This window comes from Passer domesticus, chromosome 1, assembly GCF_036417665.1.
Source record: "Passer domesticus isolate bPasDom1 chromosome 1, bPasDom1.hap1, whole genome shotgun sequence".
Classification (NCBI taxonomy): domain Eukaryota; kingdom Metazoa; phylum Chordata; class Aves; order Passeriformes; family Passeridae; genus Passer; species Passer domesticus.
The window spans coordinates 127881126-127905275 of record NC_087474.1 but is presented as its reverse complement, the minus strand read 5'-3'; the positions used below and the strand labels follow the sequence as shown (position 1 = coordinate 127905275).

Below are 24150 nucleotides of genomic sequence, written 5' to 3'. Positions count from 1 at the left end.
AGCTGTACAAGCTTTTTTTTTTTCTTTCATTCAAATACGACACCTTCTTTTTCCATGTTGCTGAGTCCTGGCAGGAAATCCTTACAGACATGGTTAAATGGATTTGATAGCCTAAACAGTCCCAGTCTATTTCAATTACATACCCAACTCAAGTGCAAAAATATTCTTTGGAAACAGAGTTACCAAAAGCTTAAAAAGTTGCAACTGGGAGTTTTCAAATGACATTTTAAAAAGGCTTTAAAATTGGCCAGATTTGGGCAATGGAATAGCAGAACCCTCTTTTGACACAAGGCTGGCCTGAGTCACTTCACTTTATGTCAGAAACTTGCATTGTTTTGTACTATACAGGATGGGTTCCTTCCATATGGGCCACTGAGGAGTGTTTACCTCAGAATACCCTATATGACAACTTTTAGCTGAAGAACATCCCATCTCTAATATTTGATGTCTAAGACATTCTTTGAGAATATGGGTCATACATGTTTTAACCCTCTGGAGGAGCAGAAAATTGATTTCAGCTTTCCAGTTTTGGAAGAAGGACTTACCTGGTAGGCTGTCTGGAAAAAAAAGTCAGGTTACCAACCTTGTTTAACGTGCTTAAAATCCTCTTCATTGGCTTTTTCTAATGAAATGCTAGGAAAAAACTTTTTTGGGGGTTACCTGCAGTCCAAATCCCAAAGGTATTTTATATCCTTTTTTGTCTCTTCAAGGACAATTTGGATGTGGGGGGCACCTATGACTTCCCACAGCAGGTGGCATCTAGATGCACACTTGGTTCATATGGGATGAAAAAGCCTTTGACAACAATTGCAATTAACCTGATTTGGAAAATGGATTCTAAATCAATAATTGAAAATCTTAAGAAAGAATGAGTGGAGAAAGTTTTATTAAAAGCAAATATTTTGGGCACAAAATAATTTGTTGAAAACCTATTTTCCATGGGAAAACAGAGTCAATGGAAAGTGTTTGACCAATCCTAATAACTACCCTAGTAAAACATGCCTTTACATTGAATTTGAGTTTTCCTGCCTTAAAAACAGATATGCCACTTTTCTTCCTGTCTGATATTTAAACTCTTTCTATCACATTGCCTGAATGTAAAGAAGAAAAATCAAATAATACCACTATCTTTCCTTTGGGAGAAAAATGCTAAGGAATTTTTCATTTTTAGCTCTCTTTTACTACAGATGGCAACACATGGATTTAAAAGTCAAGGTCACATTTAGCTAGTTGTCATGGTGAATGAAAACACATGGGAAATTGGGCATATAGCATTTAATTTGACTTTCTGGAAGAAGTAACATACAAGAAACCCTGTCACGAAGAGTCTGTGTTTAGCCAACCCCTGGTACCTTTAACAGTCATCTTTTTGGCACTCATGTTTAAACACAGTAATGAACCTTTTCCTTTCCTCATCTGTAAATCAATACCACCAATGTGTCCCTTAAGAAAATCATTAACAAATTTTATAAATGCCTGTCCAGTCAATAGAAAGATTTCCATTTCAATTGCCCATGGAAAGAAACAAAACTTTTTGCAAAGTATTCAGAACAAGTTCTGGTTGTGCATTGCAGCTGTTTTCAAGATACAGATTTAATGAGACATAACTGACTCAGTGCTAAATGGGTTTTTTTGGGAAAAATAATAATAATTTATGTATCTGAGAGTTCATAATGATGGTTTTCTCCAAAGAAGAAGCTGAAATTAGCTAAAAGAAAAATAAGGAAAATGCAATTTCCAGACAAATCTTTTTTCTTTTTAAGTACTTTGAAAGGATACCTGAGAAAAGCTTTCTTAGCAAAGCATCTGAACTACTGCAGATTAGGTTCCCCTAGAGGAACTCTTCTGATAACTGCCTGCTCTAGGTATTAAATTAAAAAGCTGGCCTGGAGAGCACAGGGGTAGCATTATGAGGAAGGGGCAGTGATAGGCATCAGCTGAGGAAAGACCAATATATAGTTGCTGTTGAGTATTCTCTAGAGGCTAAAAACCATTTGAAGGCATCGTAAATTGGAAAAGCGAGACAGTTTGAATTTTCACTGGTGAAGTCGAGAAAAAGAACACTTGCTGAAAAAAAGACAGCAGAGTGCAATTTTTACAGAGCAGTACAGCCGTGCACAGTAAAATCCTTTTCCTTGAGGGACCACGGCAGGCTTGAGAGATGGTCCCGTGAGAACCTCACGAAGTTTAACAGGGTCAAGTGCAAGGTGCTGCTTATGAGTTGGGCACTCCCCAACACAAATGCAGGGAGGATGGAGAATCAATTGAGTACAGTCCAAAGGAGAAAGGATAGAGTATCCATAGCTTCCCGGCTTCCCTGGGTAACCTCTTCCAGTCCTTTACCACCCTCACAGGAAGGATTTTCTTCCTAATATCCAATCTAAACCTGCCCTCTTCAGCTGAAAGCCATTCCGTCTTGTACTATTGCTACATGCCCTTATGAAAAGTCAATCTCTAGCCTACTTGTAGGATCCCTTTAGGTACAGGAAGGTGCTCTAAGGTCTCTCTGGCTTTCTAGGGTATAAGGTTGTTCAGTCTGAAGTCTTTCTTCAGACTGAACAACCCCATCTCTCTCAGCCTGTCAATTCTCTCATTTTGCCCCCTGCCCTCAGGAGGGAGAAAGTTCCAGCTCTGTGGCAACAGGTCCTTCCAACTTACTTTGCAGTTTGGTTTGTCCCCTGCTTCATAAAAAACTATTCAAGAGATAACCTAGCACTATATTCATGCAGGATCATGGCAGGGATAAAGGGACCCTGATTACTAAGAGTACTTCCTAAAACAATAGAACTCAATATTTCTTGGTGGAGTAAATCAAGGAATGAAGAGAAAGAGTGGAATGCAAAAACAAACACCAAGCTGCAATTTATAATGAGACTGATTGAGAAAATACTATTTTCTAATGCAGGCTTACAGTTCTGTATCTAGCTCAGTATTTTAATATAGGAGTGATGCACCCCACATTTTAAATCATTGCAAGGAGTGCCACAGCTGACCCATTGTTGTGCAAGAGATATAACAAAGCTGGTGTGCATGTGAATTCCCTAAGCATGCAGAAAGAGCAAAGAATGAGAAGATATAAATGATAACATCTAGTGACCCAGAGCACCCTAAAGATGCAAAAGAAAAATAAGAAAAGAATGAGAACAAGGATTTCTAACAGCAGTGGCAAATTCCTTATTAATGTGTGCAGACAGCTTCACGTGTAGTAGTGACTCTGGAGCAGTGCTTTCTGACAGTTTGTGCCAGAGCCATTTTGTAATGTTAAAAGGCTAATTAGTCAAGAGAAGGGAGAAGGGAGCCAAGTTGACTATTGTAATAATTCCAATTAGTCTTGTAATACTTTCTATCATGTACTGTTCAAGAACAACATAGAAAGAAATTTTGTCACATTGTCCTATGCTACATGATCACTCAGAAAGAAACTTATCAGATGTGTAAGCACAGAGCAGGGTCCTATGGCTGCTGCTGGAAACAACTAAAAATGCCTTTTGATTTGGGCATACTGAATATAGCAAGGGTCAGTTTCATGATGTCTCTGACTAACACAGGTATAGGTACCATAGATAATTAGTTTTTTCTGTAGTACTGAAAGTGCAGAAAATCCTTTACACAAAGGCAAAAATAACAGTTAATTTCTTCTAAATCCTTGAAGTCCTATCTCTTTCCATATTTTTAATATCTTTAAACAATGACAGAGCAGCGACAGAGAAATTACAACTCTGCCCATGTGGTGTTCAAGCAAGGGCCTAGATTCTCCAAGGTCAATGTGCTTCAGGTGTTTAAGTGTGACAAGAGGACATAACCCTGATATTAATTGCACCTCCAAAGTGACTACTTCTTCCAGCAGCTGCAAAAGGAGATAGTTAAGCTTCATTAGCTAAATCCCAGCTCTACTTTGGATGCTAATAAAGGATGTGGTGTTGCTGTCAGACAGTAATTTTTCCTCCTTGGAATCAATACAGCATAAATTGCCTAAACGCTGAGGCTCTGGTCTGAGGGGAAAGTCTTCAGAGGTGAAGCGTGAGATCAGTGCAGAACTTTTCATCTTTCATGCCAGCAATATTATTTCTACCTGGTACCTTCAACCATGTAAATGATAGGCAAAGAAAGGCATTTCCATCAAGAGAAAAAAAGATAATCATTAACAGAAAAAAGCAAGAAATTTTTTGTTGAAAATGGAGATGTGATGAAGAGTTGGTGCATCAGACAAGAACCTGAAGATAACACAAGCAATGAATCAGAGAGCGTGGATTAGGGAACACACCTCATGGAGGCACAAGGACTGTTGGGGATCAGGATGCAGATGCAGGAGTCATTCTATTTGGATTAAATATACATGGGTAAAGAAATCAAAACATGTAACTTTATTGTTGCCAAAACTTTTTAATAAAAATATGCACTGAATGGGCATGTTTCTGGTCATGCTAGCGTGAAACTTAAATCCAATTACTGTTTCAATTAACAACTTGCAAATGCAAAATATTTCAGACAAAATCTGCACAAAACACCAACATTAGCGTACATTAATGAAGACAGAGCAAATGTGCATCATAGTTGTGTCTACTGTTGGATAAGGCAATCTTTTCAAAAGACTGAGTTTTGGCTACTGCAGACTTATAAAGCTAAGGCATATGTTAAAAGGCATTCTGAAATCAAGTTAGAGTAGAATCTTGAAAAGCAATCTTTCTGAAATAATTTAGTGTCAAAGTAGGTAAGCAATAAAACATAAGTGTTCACTACGAGGCTGTGACAAAAGGGCTTATACAATCCATGTATGTAGGAAAAATGGGTGACATCTTCATATTTCTCTATAGCAAAGATGAATTCATTAGAAAGGAAGATACATTAGAAAAAAATTGAACTTTTAAAAGCAGAGTCACAGGCTTATTCAAAAGCCATAAAAAATACCCTATTGGGAGAGACTTAAATGGTTCAACAGATTTAGTCCATTAAAAATAAAACTGAGTACAGTAGAGTAATAAGAAGAAAATAGAGGGCCCTTCAGCAGTCAAGAAGGTATCATAAAGGTTAAATGAGAAAGCTGGACATATTTATATAAGAAATTATGCACTTTGGCTTTTCACACAAAGGGAGTGATCAGCCTTTGAAACAACAAAAATGTTGAAACTTTTGCTGTTTGAAATCCTCATGTTTTTCAGAGGGATATGATTTTCCCCTCTTTGTGTGTGTGTGTGTGTTAGGGACTAAGTTTAGAGCAAAGAAAAGAGAAATGCCATTTTCACAGGTATGCTTAGTCAAAACTGAAAAACTATGGAAAGCAGCACTTCAATTTTAGATGTTTTCTCTATTTTTAACACTTAATGAAGGTAGATTTGACCCAAAGCTATAAGGCTTCTGTCAAGCTGAATTGCATCTTTTGTTTCATGTACTGCTTTACCAACATGTTTTGTCTAGCTCTATTCAGCTCAGAGGTAATACTGTGAGATTTAGTGTCTTTGATTTACAGGTCTGATGAGACAATAAAATGATCTCACCAAATTTAAAGTCTATAAATCTATCAATTTATTCTTATTAACAAAGGAACTTTGTGAGCTGATGTTTATCTACTGAGGTTTAATAACTTTTTCTTTTCCTAATAATCAATGAATACATTTTCTCATATATTACACTTCATTAAAAAACCATTTTCTTTATCTGCTTATCTGAATTGCTGGAAAAGCACATCCATTCATGCATAAACTATTCAATGAATTTGAAAATAAAGTTTATGTTTAAATTAGAATCCCACAGTCTGATTCTGATGATTCCCTGTCTTCCCCATAAGTGATATGAATTGTAATACTGGGGAGTGTGGACTAGTCTTTTAATGACACCACATCCTTTGCAGCAAAAATAGTTTGAGAGAAGTGTCATCAGACTTGTGGGCACCCTGGCAGCCAATACTGATGCTTCTCATGAGAGATTTTCTTACAAACCTGAAAAGCAACAGGAAGAATTTGAAAGCTGGGAAATTCAACTCTAAATACTTGGCAAAGTTCTCTTTTTATACTTAGATTCTGCTCTTCAAGATACCCCTCTGTGAGACAATGCAGGCGTCAGACTCCACTGTCTGTTATTGGAAAACAGGGTTGCCTAATCTGTACAGGCATAGCAGAGTTGAGGAGTTTCTATGGAGATGGGAATTGGTGAGGAAGTGCATTTTGTCCTGATTCATCCTGTCTTCCTGATTTTATAAGGGGCCATTATAGCCATTTATCTCTCTCCGAAAAACATGATGAAGCTTTTGGACGCAACAGTAAAAGCAAGGTTTAAGTTTCACCTCAAATGAGGATGGCTGGTTTATTTTCACCAGGTCCAGCATTTCAAAATATAGTTAACAACAAGATTTGGTTCTCAGACCTGGTAGTGTCTGCTAAATATATATAAGCTTGCAGGCTGGTTTTGACACTTAGTAAGAGGTAATAGAAAATAAGATGCATTTTCAAGTTGCAGTAATCTCATTAATACTAACCATGCTATCAAACAATTTTACCCTACTCAAACTCCCTGCAGAGCAAGCCTGTTGAATACAACTTATTTTTGATAAGTATGTGTAGATGCCAAAAATGTCTGAGTAACTAACTAGGGCACACAAGCACGCAAATTAGATGGTCTTTGCATCTGTTTACCTGAGGGATGGCTGGAAAGTTTGAGTCAGATTTCTCCAGTTTCAAAATATGTAGGATTACTCAAACTCTTGTTTCCCTGTCTCCTCTGCCTCTTCCAGGGAAGTTTTTTTAGGAACTGAAATTTACAACTGGAAAAGGAAATTGTTTGCAGGAAGAGAGATCTACAAAGCTGGATTTTTCTTTTGAAAGCCATTTGTTTGGCTGCTGTTCCTGTGCATGGGTTTGAGGCTGTTCCCTTATCTACACATGTATCTTTTGAGAGACTGAAGAACTGGGGAGAGGAGTTAAAACATACCTTGATGGAGTCATCAAAGAGAAATATATGTCTGGCTTCAATTTAGCTCAGTTCAGGGACATAATATATGTGGTGGACATAATATATGTGGTGGGTGACACTCATTTTCAAGGGCTTGTGAAGAAATATGTTTCCCAATTTGTATTCTTATGTAAAAGTTTTTCCTTTTGAATCTGTAAAGACCAGATGTTTTTTCAGGCTTTGTAAGACAAGCTGAAGAGGCTGAAGGGAGCCCTTTGCCTTCCTCCCCCCACGCTCTCCCTCAGCAGCAGTGGGATGTGGAGCTGATCCTGTGCTCCTCTCGGAGAGCTCCAGTGCTGCCCTGCACCCCACGGGCTCCGTTATTGCCCTCCCGGCTCTGCGAGCACGCTCGGTACGCTTTTGAATCTCAGCCTGATTTATTTAATAAAATAGGCTTTCTAGGAGAAAAATGGGAAAGTCCCAGTGGGAAGGAGGGAGGTGAAGGGAGGAAACCCACAGAATTGCAAATTCTGGTCCACCTCTCTGAAAACTCACACCGGAGCTCAGGAAAGGTAAAGGGCCACCACAAAAAACAAGCTCCTCAAAAACTGGAAGGAGCAAAGGTTAAGAATTTCCATAAAGCCACGTAAATCTTGAGGACAGCAATACATATGTGTATATATAGATACATATCTCACCATGACAGATAACCTGATCACAGTGGTTTTTTCTGAGTTTATTCTTAACATGCCCATCCCTTTTGTTTTCAAACTTTTGCAGTATGGTTTCATTTCCAACAGAAGCAGGATTGTAAAATAAATTAGGATACTACAAAATAATCTGTATATATTTCAAGGAATAGAATTTCATAGTTTACTTCAGTGAGCAGAAACAATAAAATTGTGGAACATTCAACTGACATTAATAGCAACTTATGCTTCATTACTGTTTCCAGTAAAACAGATACTTTTTTAAGATAAAGGAATTATTATACACTGAGGCATTTTCAAAAGCAGAGAGGAAACAAAGGTTATGACCAGTGATCTTGTTACTAGTTCACAGATTTAGAAGATACTATTTGCAGCGTAATATTCCGCATGTTTTTAACAAGTGTAATAAAGAACTTATTATATACTTATTGAAGCATTTTTCTTTGGCTTTACTTACTTCAGATTTTTACAATTACACAATCTTACAAAAAGCTTTTCTAAATTAGATTGCTACCTTCCCCTTCCTTTTAATAAATCAAAGATATTTCAACTGTGGTAGACATACAGTGGCTTTTTTGCCAGATCCCCTCTCTCTTTTCTTCCCCTCTCTTCACAAGCCAATTCCTCAGCTTGGTTGCCAGGACAGTTCAGGACCCATGTTCTCCTTGGGCAATGTGCATTACCTCAGCATTTTGTGGTTATACACATTTTAGAGACTAAAAGATGCTAGGTAAGCCACCACTAATTTTTTGTTTGTTTGTTTGTTTGCTTCTTGGAAACAGGGATAGCAGGCTTAAACTCATCAAAAGCTATACAAATATTAACAGCTCAGCAGGATAAGAAAAGGTATGCAGGAAAATCTGTCCTCTGGTAGATACAGACTACAGCATTTTAGTCTTTTTCAACACAGATATTTCCAGTAATATCACAGGGCCTTTAAAGAAAACAAGGTGGCACTGTGGTGTTCAAACACTGCACTTGCAACCTGCACACCTCACATTCACAGAAGCTCTCGTTTCCTACAGCTGTGGGGCAGCACAGTCCCCAGTCAGGGGCAGAAGATGGGGGCAGAAGGTAAGGGAGGAGAAATCCAGAACAGAGCAAAGGATGGGTATTGCAGATGACAGAACTGTGTGATGGTGCCTAGTAATCTTGATATCAGATAATCCCGTACCATTTTACAATCACTTTATTTATGATAATAGGTTTCATCATACAGTTGCATACACATTGCTATCTTCTAGTTTTCACATGAAATTATGAAACAGAAAAGAAGTCTAATATTGGATCTTGATGCAGCAGCAAAAACATATGTCAGTAATCCAAACTTATAATCAAGTTGAAGGAAATAGGAGGCGTAAAATTAATTGTTACTTCCTACAATTTCTTCAGGATGTGACAGCAAAAAAGCCAAAGCAATAACAATTCTTCTACTCTACCTACAGGAACCATCAATGGAAAAAAATTAACCCAGTCCATGCTCCAGTCTGATTAAAGACGTATGACATGTGAAAACATAGTTCAAATTAGGCAAACTCTGATATGCATGACTGAGAGCAGTAAAACTGACAATCTCAACTATACATGTAAATATTTGTAACAAGAGCTAAAAGTCATCAGGTTCTTCATTTCTGATAAGGTGTCAGTTTTAGAAGACAGAGTAGCTTATCCTTTTGTGATGAGCAAACTCTTGAGGCAGCTGCTGTCTTTTATGCCTTATTGATTTCTGCCAGACTAAAGAAGCACTTGTAATAACAGCAAACACCAGCAAGAAGAGTAGGTAAAAGGAGGAACTATAGCTCTGGATGGGACAAGGGTTTGTTTCTGAGTCTCAGTGAGGTATTTCTGCTACCTGTGAGCAAGAGGAATACCTTCTGGGCTTTGCTCCCAAGAAGATATCAGGGGAAACCTAGCTAGGGAAATGCACAACACAGCAATTTCCCAGAGCTATGCCATGGCATTCCAGCTCCTTTTGTATTGTCTCTTTCTTCTGTCTCTTCTTTCTCAGCTAGATATTTTAACAGCTTCTCCATCCACCTATCTTATTTCTCCTTGTTTTTCTGTGTCCTCACCCTCCCTCACCTTTCAATTGGTGTATTCTTCTCACAATCTTTCATTCCTTCATTGTCCCTCCAAACACCATCTTTCCATTCCCTTCACTTTGCCATTAAACCTCTACTCTGATACGTCTTGTATGTGTAGTTGGCAAGCTCTTCAGGAGAAAACCACTGGGTCTTCTGAGACTGTGTTCCCATGAAAGGTAACAGTAGACCTGTGATCAGTGAGGTTTTGACCCAGAGGAGGTCACACAACTGAGCTTTGGGATCACAACCTGATCTGGGGTTTATGCTGACTCTGCCAGCGGTGAGAAAACAGGCTGCGGTTGGTTTGGTACCACAATGGATGGCTGGGGAAAGCATTATTTCATAAAGCATCAGCATTTTGGCTCCTGTGGCTCTGGTGCTTTTGATCCAGTAGTAGGAACCCTGAAGCAGGATTTGTTGTGTTCTTGAATGACAGCCCAAAACTGTGGGGCACCTAGCAAGATGAAGTTTAAGCTCAGCTTGCTCCTTAGGCACTTTTGGAAGAAGCATTATTTTATTACTAATGGTAATAGTAGTAATAATATTAATAATTACTCTGTTCTTTAAGCCAACAGCCATTCAGCTGGTGCCTAAGTTGTTGAAAATAACCTGGAAACCTAATCAGCTCAAATCACTCTCTCTGCTTCCTGGAGGGGAAAACTTTTACCTCCAGCATGTTGCTAGAGAGGGTGAAGAAGTTTCTGTGCCTGAACTGCTTTTATATACCAAGCCCTCTTAAAGACAGCAGGGCCACTCTCTTACATGGAAATCAGCCAGGCCATGTATTTGTCCCAAAATGCTTGGAAATTGCCAGAAAAATAAAGGTGGAAGGTTGCTCCCTGTGTCTGGATCTGCTTGACTACACTTAAATCTGTTGATCAAAATTTCACCATCATTTCCCTGCAATAAATACCTGAAGCCTATAAAATCTACAAACATTGCAAAACAGGAAAAAAATTGAATGAAGAGCCCTGCAAGATTAGCTGGAGTGATGCTGTGCTTGGGAAAGAAGCCCCTGACTAGGTAGCAGAGCACCCTGTGGTTTCAGTCTGCTGGGATTCAATACTTGTTTAGACACAGAGCTTACTGCTTTCAGCACATCTCCTTTCCTCTAGACTCCCATAGCTCTGCCCAGGGTCACCCAGCAGAGCCGTACCATCTGTGCCCTGTGAGGTCTGCAGTGTGTCTGTGACTGCCAAGCACATGGTCCTAGCAATCTGCAGCTGGCCTGTGATAAGCAATGATATTAGCCAAGAGACCTTGACAAGGGGACAGTGTCTCCTTTTTCCATTCAGACAATACTTCTGCATGGGGGGACAAAAAACAAGGCAACCAAAAAAGAAAATAAAAAAAATTAAAAATTCTGGAAACAAAAAGGAGTCTCCAAGTCTAATCTGCTGTAGTGTCAAAGAGATCACGTGTTGTTGAAGGCAAATGAACTTAACTGTGCTCAGCACATAAAAATCAGACCTTTCCTATAACTGAGATATGAGTTGCTCAACCACAAACCCCAGAATCTGTGACAGTGCAAGCACAGTCAGTTTTTATATGTCTGAGTCCTTGGACAGCTGGATCTTGGCTGGGCTGCACTATGGTTAAAATTAATTGCAGTCCCTTGTCACATTACCTTTGCTGAGGGTTAACACCCTCCTCTGAGGCTGAAACAGATGCCCTGAGAGAACCAGCTGTGGCATAGCTCAGAGCCACAACAAATTCTAACTAACCATCAGCTTTTTCTAGCATATACCTGCATCTGGACTGTGGTACAAAGTACAGTGGGATTTAATAACTGCCATTAAATTGGCAGACAGCCCTGCTCCTAGAGAGGGTCCATATATTTAAGAACTATGCAAATTATGCAGCATGCATGTGACCAAATTCTTTGTAGAGGAAAATCCCTGGGACTGTGTTAAATTAAATAGGATTATGGCTTTCACTAATCTGTATCCAGTGTGACCATACAAGGGTATTAGTTTGATAATATTTAAGGACTTAGCTCGACAGCAGCAGCAGCAATCGGCTGTCTAAGCCCAGTGACTGTGTTGTCAGTGAAAATCTCAGCTACTGAAGAGATTGTTATTTACATTGCCCGAATTAAACATGTGACACTCACCAGCTGGCAAATTAAGCACAACAAAGTTATGCATAGGTCAAGCCATTTTTTCTTTTTGGAATAAATAGAAAGAGCAAATGGTGTGATGTGCCTCCTGTGAGCAGTACTGCTGAGCCCTGCTCTTCTGAAGCTGTGGGCAGTGCTCCCATCAGCCCAGTGGGAGTGGAGACAAACCAGTGGGATGCTACCAAAAACCTCATCCTTTCACCCCAAGTCTTTTCCCTGACTGGCACAGATGGATTTTTAGATTATTTAGCAATACAGCTTGGTTTCCAGCCTGGAAGCTGTCCTGTCAACTCGGTGTTTGTTTAACAGGAGTTACAATGCACGTCTGTCTCCAGTCACTGAAATCAGAGGTAATTGTGGTATACCCTGACAAACACTGTCATTGTAATGGCTCTCTCAAAAAAGACAAACAGATAACTCTCTTCAAGCCCATTTCTGCACAAACACTCATACATGTGTATAAATTTGTATGCATACAGGCTCAACTGGGAATTATTAGGAGCCCTCTCAAACGTAAATCCAAGCAATGAAATTTGAAAAACAATCAGAGTAGGAAGAACTAAGCCACAGCTCTGTTTAAAAGCCACTGAAATTTTCCCACTGATTTCAGTGAAACAAAGATTTTCATTACCTGTATTTAAAGTAATATTATTCCACTAAATGGATGACATAATCAGATTATTTTTCTACCTTTTGCCATATTTTATTGTGCTAAAACTATAAAAATTCTAAAATTACACCTTCAATTATCTTGTATGCATGGAGGTTTTACCAAAAATAAAATAAAACTGATAATCTGCTTGTTTGAAATTACTCTTACCCCAAGAATGGGTTACATGAAAAGAACACCTTTTCCATGAGGATTGTGTTCTTAAGGTATTCAAATATGCATGTTTTTAACAGGAGAGAAAAACACTTAAAAATTTCCATTACTTCTACAGCCAGCACAGCTAAAATAAAACAATATGTTTAGCATCTTCTCACATGTCTTTTGTTTTCACTCTACTTGAAGGTCACATTTTTAAAAGAGACATCTATATAAATCCTACTCAGGATAACTCTGTGATTATAGTGAAGGCTGCAGAATGATCACTCATAAAAATACAGAGCATAAGATGTAGTGGGTTGATTCTTTACTCCCAGATAAGGCTTGCAGGAATACCAGGACAAAATACCCTTCGTTTTTAAATGGAACAGATACACAGCAAAGGTCAGGCTGGGACACAAGCATAGAAGAAGCCCAGAGCACCCTTCCACTCCCTCCAACTGGGTCCATCCTTTGCATAGCCCTATCAAGACACATCTAATCTGTCCAAGCAGAGTAAAATCCTGATGCAGCTGGCTATGTTGTATCAACAGGAAAGACACAATGCCCAAAGTAGCTTTACTCATCTGGGCACCACGGGTGACTTCTTCAAGTTGAAAGTTCCCTGCAATGTAGGGTGCTGTTTGATCACCTCCCTTCTAACTGCACACACAGGTCACATATCAAATATAGCTATGATCCATCCAGTTACTCTGCCCATGCTTCGTAAGTTTACAGTGAACTCTCTATGATTAAAATCCAGCTTCTTCATTTTGTTATTTTATTCTTATGATGAGTTGATTGGCTTGCTCTGGGGTTGAGGGACCCAGATGAAATAGCTGGGAAATGTCTGAATGTACCCCAGCTAATTTTCCTTCTGGCTCAGTCAACCAGGTAGGATTTTAGGCCAAAGGGGTTAAAGAAATGCAAACGTGAGTTGGAGCCTTACCAAATTTCCTTAGACAGTTTTTCCTAAAATCATCAGGAACGCTGCTTATGCTTCCTTAAGCTTCAGTATGCTTTCCAGATGGATGTTTTGGGATCCCAGCTCTATAAGCAAAACCATCCAGCTGCAATAAATGTGTGTCTGGACAGGTTCTTCATTGTACCCTGGAGCCACCTGAACTTATGGCAACTCCCAAGTATTCATGCAGCTATGCCAATGCTAGGGGCTCTTCTCCAGAAGTCACACAAGTTGTGTCTGCTCCTGCTTTATTTTTCGTGTTAAAACTCAGAGAAAAGTCTAGCCTAGATAGCACAGATTTAAGCTAGAAATATTATCACATTGACAACAACAATGTCAATGGCTAAATGTTAAACTATATTTACTTAAAATAATACTCAACAAACTATTTGGGAAACTCTTTAAAGTTCACATCACTACATTTTTTTAAACACAATGAGTTTAAACACAATTTTATAAAGGATCCTGACTTGAACCACAAAAGTGTTTATTTCTAAGTAAATTACTATACCATTGAAATGGCACAACAGTAATATCAGAGAGGGCAGTCTCCAGGGCTGGGTACTGTAGGTGCGGGAAAGGGTTTTGGGCAGGATCATCTCTCCTGGTGAGGAGGCATTCCTAGATCCTGGAAAGTCTTCATGTTGGAGTCACTTCAGTGGTGCCAAGGGTGACAGTGGATCTCAACACAGCCAAATACTGTGATCCAGAGACAGAATATTTTCTCGTGTCAATATTTATCAAATTCTCTGAATTAAGAGAAGAGAATTTGGGTAACTGCAATTGGTGTTGTGCATTGATGTTTATTCTCTAGTAATTGCTTTATCTGGGAAAAAAACAGCATTCATTTTGCTAAGACAAGTAGAAAATCCTCTGCTTCCATGCCTGAGAACCTAAACAAAAACAGAACAGCTTATTTACATTATAAAAATATTACCTATTTATGCATTTGCTGCACTTTCTCTTACCTGAACAGGAACAGGGCAGAAGTTATGACTTATGCCTCTTTGTAATTTTTTTTGTACATCAAGCCTGTTGCCAAGAAACATCTGTGTGTTCTGGCTTAATGTTTCTATCTTTAGGAGATTTTCAAATACCAAGAGAGCAAACAAACAAAAAAAAAAAGAGCTTGAAACATATCTGTGATCTCACATCCAATGTGTCAAAGCAAATCCTAAAGACATGGTAGTAGCTCATAACTAGTTTTGAGCAGGGAAAAAATTGACATTCAGTAGTATGCACATATACAGTTAAATGGCAAGAGTAGCCTTTGCAGTGATTTCAGTCTGGGCCACATTGAATTCTCCTGGCAGTTTTTGGGCAGAGTCTGAGAGCTGGCAAAGTACAGAGAAAGGCAGTTTGCAGGTGGTCATTGTTCAGAAAATAATGTAATTGTGTAGATGTGGAATGCTCCATGCCAGGTTCTTCAATGCCAGAGAGCATTTGCTGGCACTTTTAAATTTACTAGAGTATAATAGTATATTTTTATATATATATATATATATATATATATATATATATATATATAAAATAAATAAGCCATGCGTTCTCTTTTTCATTGTCAAAAAAATAGGAAGAGGAAAATTAAAAACAACTGCCAATATATCAATCTATGCTGAGTTTTAAGGTGCAAGGGAAAAATAGGCTGCTAATCATATTGTTATAGACGCAGCTTAAAGGCCAAATTCATCCTTGTTCTAAATTCACTGACCTTTATTTCTATTTTAGATCAATAATAATAAAATATTGGCAAGCAACATAAAATAAGTTTCTCACAACCTCTGAGCAATGCTTTGTCATCCAAAAAGTTAGGCTAGAATTGAAGTGGTTTGATAAGAATGAATCTTTTTAAGATGAATGAATATGTCAAGGTCCACCTCCCACAGTGTAATATAGTTGTTTACTTCATTTGTAAAAAGGCTACCATAATTTTTCCTGGTGAAAATTAATTCTCAAGACATTAAAAAATCAATTACCTAGCATAAAGCTTTCTTCCTAATGATGTTACGTACAGAAAATTCAATCTGGATCTTGAAATTATGGTCAGGGCTTCTTCTAGATTTATGTGTGTACCACTTCAAGGTTTTGCAGGTAACCATTTGCTCAATCTCACTGAAAATGATGGCACAGAAGAGAATCTGCTGCTGCAAGCACCACTTGGATGTGAAAAAGAAAAAGGAGCCCACTTTTCAATCATCATATTCCTTCCCCACTGCCACATGTATCATGTTACCAGCTGTAACTCCCCAGAACAGTAATAACCTCTCTGTTAAAAAGTCATTTATAAATCACAATTTTTCTGATTCAAACAACATTTTTTTTTGCATAGGATTCTTATTCTAGCTATGAATTCCCAGCTGTCTGAAGACAGCTTTATACCCAAGTTGAATGCCATGTATTACTTATAGAAATTTGTTAAATATGCAAAAGACCAAAACTGACTAGCACTGATTTATGGGTGCAATATTTCTCATGCAAAATTACACAAAGAAACCACAGAATGTCTTATGTTATTTAAACTTAATTCATGTGCAATGTGACTGGCTTTTGGATGTGTACATACAAAGCAATTCTTCACAGGAATTCCATCACAGTGTAAACTAAAAGGACTTCAGAAGTTGTCAATTACAAATCACTGTAAAGTCATTTTACCTTAAGCATGAAGCTTGATTTCACTGAGCTGTCTCCCCTGGTAGGACCTCTCTAAACCACAGTGCTGGCCTCTCCCCTGGTGAAACTAAACAAAATACCCCATATTTCAGTGTGAACATGATTCAAGCAGTCATCTGGACCTAAGGACACAGTATCAAACCAACACAACAGGAAATGTGAAAAATTGTCAGAGATCATAGCAAACAGTGGTATTTGAGAAGCAATAAATTCTTCTTAGACAGTGTTTATAAACATACATTGTCAATCTGAATACTTCCACAGTGACCTAGCATTTACAGAACAGAGATATAAATACTAACTCATCTTTATGCCACAAAGCACATCTTTCACCTGCTGATTTACTAAGACAAGCCTCTTGGCACTTCTGAGCTCTCAAAAGACGAAACATTTAGAAGGATGTGGGATAATGATGAGTGATTAAACACAGAAGTAAAAGATGGGATTTTTAGATAAACTACTTAGGAATTTTGAAATTTAGGGGGGAAAAAGGACATGTTTAACTAAAAACAAAATCACTGCTTGAAACCCAAAACAATTATTAGAAACACATCACTCTAAATCTCTGTACTGGAAGATTGCAATAGCTCTACAAAAAAATCAACTTAAATCCACCATAAAAGGAGTCTTAGTTGAGACTAAGAGGAATAAAAATTCAGCACCATTACATTATCAAATTCTATTACAATAGTTAATTGCTCACATTTACAGTGATTTCATAATCTCCCATTATGGCAGCTGCAGGGAGGAGACAGAGCAGAGGGACATGTGAAGTCTTGGCACTGAAATCACAGAATGTATGTTAAAGGCTTATTAAGACTATTTAATCCCTTTTCCTGCTGATTATGGATTGTCCTCCATTGTACACTTCCTAGTGTTTTGTCTAACCTAGTTTTAAATATCTCAAGCAATGGGAATGTCTTCAGTTCCCTTAGGAGATTACTTCAAGGCTAATGGATTTCACTGGCAGAGATACCTTTTGATCTCCTGCCTACATTTGCCCTTACTTTATTCCTTTTGATTAAGAAAGTTTCCTTCCTTCTCTTTTTTTTTTTTTTGTGTGATAGATACAAGATACCCGATGAATATTAGAAATTCTATTCCCTTCCCCATTTTTACAGTGACAGACATTTTTTGAGTGAGAGATCTAGACAATTTCCATCCAGATAAAGCCAGCAGCAAGCTGCCAGCAGTGCTAGCAGTCAATATAGTCATACTTCTTTGGCTGCTGCTGTGCCACTAGAAGTGGTTTCCATATGCAGCCCTCAGCCAGCTACTTGTCACCACCCTCTTCCTAGAGGTTATACACACCCTCCCACTCCTGATTTTCTGGCTGAACTATTGCTAGAATTGCGCTTAAAATGAGCCAACTTGCTTAAAGCCTGTTTAAACAGTGAATTATTGCTTACCCATCTCTTTCTGCCTGACATGGGCTAGACAATCCTCCCAGCTTCATCTCATCTAGCCCAGGGGAGAGACAGTAACCCCCAGCAAGGCAGTGGTGACCTTTGATGCAGCAGAAAGGGAAATGCCAATGCAAGCATTCACAATTCCCACCCTGTTCCTGGTGTTCTGTGGAAACTGGGAATGACTAGTGATGAGACAATTAGAGATTGCAAGGAGACAGCTGCATTTTTTCCAGACTGAAGGTGCCTACCTGAGTATGCACAAAAGTCACTGGCTAGCATTGCATAAACAACTTGCTTCTTCACTTACTTTGGTAAGATTACTGTAAAAAATTATTTTCTTTTGACAAAAATTGCTTTATTTAAAAAAAAAAAAAGTTTGCATGGTTTGTTCACTTCAGATGCTGACCATAACTCTGAAAAGGAGGACACACACAGAGTTGGGTGGTGCAGGTACCATGGCTGTGCATGCTGTATGCTTCCAGGCTAGCTGGGGTGAGGATGGGAGACACAGACTCCAGCCAAAGAGAGGATTCAGTCTGTCACTGGAAGTGTTGTGCTTCTGTAGAACACTCAAACTGTATTGAGTTATTTTCATATTTTATAAATACTCTAGATGCCATCACAAGACACCTCAGTGATAGAAATCACTAAGAATTGAGAAGCAGTGCATTTTTAATAAATATAACAACACACAGCCCCTCTCACTGAATAAGAATTTCTGCCTGCAAAGTATAGCCATTAAGAGAAATTTAAGCATTAAGGACTCTTTAATGCTTTGCAAATGGCTGAGGATGGGGTGATAAATGCATTTTTTCCCTGGCCTGTTCCAAATTATAATGTTTTGCCAACATAGCTATGTCAGTTGCCGGTGTGAAAAATTCACGTCCCCAGCAGATATTGCTATGTTTGCAGAACTCCTGGTGTGGACGTAACTTTGCCAGAAGGAGAGAGCTTATATTGGCTCAACTTACATCACTTAGGGAGGTGGTGTAACTATGCCAGAAAAACTCCTTCTGTCAGTTTGAACAGTATGTGCTGCAGGGTGCTCTGCCAGTGACAGCAATGGCAGAGCTGTGGGGTAGACAAGACTGGGATCGTTGTCACTCCATACATTCACTTTTAATTAGCAGATTAATCAACATGCCACATTTGAGAAAAGCATCTCATCAAAGACTGCTGCATTTATTGACATCCTCAGTCTGCCTGTCTGCTAATATATCAGAACTGCTACTTTGATGCCTGTCTTGAAACAAGAAACCATGTGCTACTCAAATGCGTATTCTTGGAAACCAGACAGCTTAAGTTATGACCTCCCTAGGTGTGTTGGCATCTTTTTTGCAGTCATATAATTTTATGTTTTCTTGTGTCCCTCCTTGGCATCTACTGGCCTCCAGAACTGAATTTTGGAGGTCTAGTCCATTCCAATCTCTCCTGACTCTGTCAAAGATATTGATTTATTCTGATCTAAGCTTAATTGAAATTTTTTTAAATAAAAGAGAAAATAATTGTTGCATTAAATTCTCTTAAGTGTCTTTAATATGCCCTTGGTGTACTTTTCTCCAAAGTATCACATCACCTTCTTTCACATGACTCTGAATGCTATTCATGCCTGAAATGTACATAGATAGATACTGATTGCAGCAGTTGGTTTCAGTATCAGCTGGTTCCTTCCTCCAGCTAGAGCGTGCCTGGCGGCTCTTTCCGGTGCTGAGTGACCTCTGTGTTTATGTCTAATATCCTGTCTCCATTTACCAGAGAGCTGTAATACCATGCACACTTGGTAACACTTAAGAAATGTATACAAGCAAGGAAAGTATTGCTTAGGGAAGCAATAGAAAGGAATTATTGCCATGAGAGTGTTCATTTGAACTAGGTCTACCTTCCATACTTAGTTGCTTCGGCTTTATTTTTCATAACTGTGACAGAATGACTTGCAATAGTTCAATCTGAGGAGAAATAAATTTCTGTTTAGAAAATGGAGTGGTACCTGGTCTTTAGGAAAACAGAGAAGTAACAATCTACCATTGTTACTATTATTGCTATTATTACTGTCCAGCATGTTTTTGGATGCCACCTAAAAAGTCAGAGAGCTGATACCTGCCATGGTATCTAGAACCAGCACCTGGAAAATTCCCAACTGTTCATTCCTCTTTAGATAATATCATACAAGTCATTTTGAGCCAGCATCTCTTCCACTCCTCTTGCTCATCTCTTTTTAGCTACAGTGTCATCTATGCTATACCACTGATTGTGTTTGCTGAAGAAATACAAAGGAGGACATCACAACCTCAAAGCATCACTGAATTTTGTTGTGTCTTATCAATGTGCATACCAACAGGCTAGGAATTAGAACAAGTGGAACAGAATTTAGTTGGAGAAAGGAAAATGTGATGATAAATGGCCCTCACAGTTCTGCCATGTTCGTCTGGAAAGCAAACAAGAAAAGCAGTACCACATTAAATGCATGAGGCATGTGTAAATGTGTTACACTGGTGGAGGATGCACTCAGAACAAACAAAAATATATTATATTTGTGATTAGCTATCTGGAAAAGTTTTAGATTAAGACTTTTGTTTACCATTTTCTAAAACACTGAATAGTACCCTTAACCCAGTATGATCATATGCACTTAATTAATTTCAAAAGAAATTGCACAAAGACTATGATAAAATTGATGAAGAAAGCAATTATAGGCTGTAATTAATGACAAAAAGACCCACAATGAAGGTAAACTGGAAGAAAATTTCCAGTTGCATTGTGTGTGCACATCAGTGAAAGTTTCTTTAAATAGTTTCTGTAGTTTCTATAGTTTAAATAGTTTCTACAGTTCTTAAAATCATGTAAAGAAGCAAGATTACTATCATGCTATTTTTTTACAGTGATTTCATTTCCTGAGAGTACAGCTTACTTTTAAAGTTTGCTAATAACTTAATTAACTAACAAGCTTAGACTCTGAGGCGCTTACTCCTGCCAGTCTCTGCTTTACACAGATATGGCTGTATTAAATTGGCTTTGTCACAGAACTGTTCTCTCTTGCTCCATCCCCTTGGTGTGACACAATCCTAATTTACAGACAAACTTGAATAGGTCCTTTAAAACTTGATGATGGGATGCCTCTCTCTATGCCTTAATTATGCAAAAAGCTCTGAAAGGAGTTTAAGGAAGAAGAAACCTAAATAAAGGCTTCAAATACAGAAAATGAAGCAAAAATTGAAACTCTTTTACACACAGAAGATGTGGCAACGCAGGCAGGCCACCATCTTACTGTTTTACTCTCACTGAGCAGAACTGTTACATTTCAGAGCACAAGGATATTTGGAAAGAATAGCTGGGATCAGTCAATTTGTTAACCTCTCTGCTAACACTGCAGGCTGTGGTGGTGTTTGTAATGTGGGCACCTGTTCAAAAAAGAGCGGAACAGAGGCAACTCCCTTTACACAAACTTTTCCATTTTGTGAACCACATCTTAAATGAGACCACATCCCTCCCATGCAGACTGAGGGACACCTCCCATCCCACCAGTAACCAGCTAATATTTCTGTAATAGCTACAATAACTCAGTTTATGAACTCAGAGAGGAAGTAAAAAGAGAAAAAAATAATAATAAAAAATAAACAGACTGGAAAGGAAGGTTTTCATTTCTTTTCATTCTATTTGCTGTCTAGAAATGAGACAGCCACAGCTCTCTCCAGATGACAGGTGTCCTCTCTTTGACAGCTGTCAGACTGGGAGGTACTTTGTGCACCATCAATAACCACTGTCTGCAGAAGACAAGGACATGGTGTGATGACAGCTGAGCTAGATGCCACCTGAGTGAGGATAAATAATTGCAGCATCTGTGTTAGGGTGCTGGTTCCCTGTGCTGCCATCAGAGAGGGCAAACCACCTCCAGAGCTAGATCTGGAGGGAAAGAGCTTCACTTGGCTTTATCTGCTGTTCCCATCCACTGCCAAGGAACTCAGCCACGCACCTTAGTTTTTCTCACCTCCTACATTTGGCACAAGTCAGGGGCCTAAAACGTGGCCAGCTTTACCTATCAGCCAGTAGTGAGATCTATGTGCCATTGGGAAAATATAACGAACCATAAAAAGTGCCTTGCAAAAGCCAAAGATGCTCTGGGAACTGTCCCAAGGTGAACTTGCTGTGGGGACTGAACTTGCTGCAGCTCCAGGGATTTCTGCTCCAACACGCAAACAACATGTGATTTACTGTATCTGTTGCAGTTCTAAGTTTAAAATGTTTACTGCACTCCTGATGCTTTATTCACTCTGAAACAAAAATATTTTCCAACAGAGTGTTGAGCTGTGGCTAACATCATAAAATGTCTGTTGGTGACTTACTGGGAAATGAACAAATAAACAAACCAAAAAAAACCCCATCCCCAAACCATTACAACACAAAAAGACAAAAACAACAAACCACCAGAAACGTTTAATTTCCTCCACAATGAAGATGAATTTCTCCGACTCTTTAAAAGTCCCTCAGTGCTCACTGTCCTTCCCAAACCTACTCCTGTCTCCGTAACATGTCATTTGAAGCTCATTTTCAATTGGGCAATAAATAAAGACAAGCTAACGTAATTGGGGGGTTTTATTACTTTCTTGCTTGGGGATTTTCCGGTGTGTTTTACCCGGGAAATTCCTTAGGAACCGTCTACCAGCTTCCCCCGGCACGGGGTCCCGCGGGGTTCGCAGGCACGGCGCTCCCGGGCTGCGGCAGCGGGACGAGCCCCGTGGGCGCTCCCGGGGCCGGCGGGAGGATGGGGACGGAGCGGGGACTCACCTCGCGGTGGGGCTGCCCGGGCAGGGCGGCGGGCAGCGGAGCCGGGGAAGCGGCGGAGCCGCGGCCAGGCGGGCTGAGGGGCCGGGCGGGCTGAGGGCTCCGGGCGGGCTGAGGGCTCCGGGCGGGCTGAGGAGCCGGGCGGGCTGAGGGCGCCGGGCGGGCTGAGGAGCCGGGCGGGCTGAGGGCTCCGGGCGGGCTGAGGGGCCGGGCGGGCTGAGGGCGCCGGGCGGGCTGAGGGCTCCGGGCGGGCTGAGGGCTCCGGGCGGGCTGAGAGCCCCGGGTGCGGGCCCCGAGCGCTGCGGGGCCGCGCTGTGCCCGCAGCGCCGAGCCCGGCCCGCCCTGCCCCGCTCCGCTCCCGGCGCGCCCGCAAGGTCACGCTGCAGCCGGCTCTGCTCCTCGACTGCTGCGGCACCGCCGTGCACCTTGCTGCGGTTTTGGGGAAATGTGCCAGCTTGCCTAAAATGCGATTTCATATGAGTTGGGTTAGTCTCAGGGAAATTTTAGAATTTTAGAATATTGAAACAGATTTGGTTTATAAGGCTTTTTTTTGGTCCTGATACCTTCCTATCACCCTGGGGAAAATGCCTCGGGAAAATCCCTTGGTAAAGTACGAGTGCTACCACTGTTTAATGAATCTCCTAGAAAACATCAGCATGGTTGATGTTTTTGGGGATCATTTTATAGAAAAGACAAAGTTATTCTTCAGCTTCAGGAGAGAGAACTCCAATCTAAATGACCTCAAACTCTAAACCAGGTTACTTCTGGGAGGTTATACCAGTGATGAAGATAGGCATTTGACTAAGGAGCTCAGTGTACAGCTGCACTACAGAAGCCAGAAACATTTAGCAAGTATTTTTTTTACAGTTGATTTTCTTTTATAAATAGCTTATATAGCTTTTCCAATTGCAAATCTCCACCAGTCTTGACATTTTATTTCAGCCATTGGAAGACTATTCATTAGAAGAACCACAGCTGCTCAGCAGGCAGTCACAACTCATAATTAATATCCTTCTATATGAGGACATATAAAAAATATATTTTCTCTTTGTCCCAGTGTTTATGGCAGTGATGTGTCAGACTGCCAGTAAATTTGAAACCTGAGGAGGTTGTTTTTGGAGTCTCCAGTGGAGATCAAAGTTTCAACAGTCACTCTCTCACTGAAAAATTTTGCCTCTATCAGGCTCATTAGTAGAGTTGTTACTATAAGTACTGAGCAATATCTCTTTTATGAAGGTTGGACTGTTATAACAGCAAAATAAATTATTGCTGCACAAAAGCAAGACAGAAAAGTTTCCCTGAACTGGAGACCAATATACTTCAGCAAACACTGGCTGTAAAACAAAGAAACAGTCTCCTTCTCCAGCTCCCATAGATATGATTTTTCCTCTGATACCCTGGGAGGGAAGCTGAGCTACAGCTACTTCCTGACTTACAGGACTTTGGAGGGATCATTGTCTTTCAGCAAACTAAACCTTTCTGAAATACACTTATTCACAAATACAACCCACACATAACTCATTAGCACAACATTTATGCACGACATTGTCTCGACTCTGTCACCCTTACATGGCCAGGAGTCTGATTTTCCATCTATGTCAGTTTAACACTGCTGTACTTCAGCGAGCCCCTTAATTTTGGGCAGAGCACAGAGAAAAAAACTAGAGATATTTAGAATATGAACAATAGAGATATTTACAGCGTGAACAATCATCCCCTTTGTGA

At 39.7% G+C, this 24150-nt stretch overlaps 1 protein-coding gene and 1 long non-coding RNA gene across 5 annotated transcripts in view; both read right to left on the bottom strand.

Annotated features, from left to right (window-relative positions):
• SULF1 (sulfatase 1) overlaps positions 1–22478 on the bottom strand; it is a 184598-nt gene extending 162120 nt beyond the window's left edge. Inside the window, exon 1 of one of the 2 annotated variants that reach the window (XM_064388755.1) lies at positions 22429–22478. The gene's annotated coding sequence lies outside the window, so the exon portion shown is untranslated. The remainder of the gene's footprint in view (positions 1–22428) is intronic. The other variant, XM_064388748.1, reaches the window with a different exon arrangement.
• On the bottom strand, positions 14355–18014 carry LOC135280594 (uncharacterized). 3 transcript variants are annotated; one of them, XR_010347469.1, is made up of 3 exons: positions 16220–18014; positions 15544–15723; positions 14355–14460 (listed from the first exon to the last, which is right to left on the bottom strand). It is a non-coding gene; the product is annotated as an uncharacterized LOC135280594 (long non-coding RNA). The 3 variants fall into 3 exon arrangements; XR_010347471.1 differs by having other exon boundaries at positions 15544–15679; XR_010347473.1 differs by lacking the exon at positions 15544–15723.
• Positions 22479–24150: the final 1672 nt, after the last annotated feature.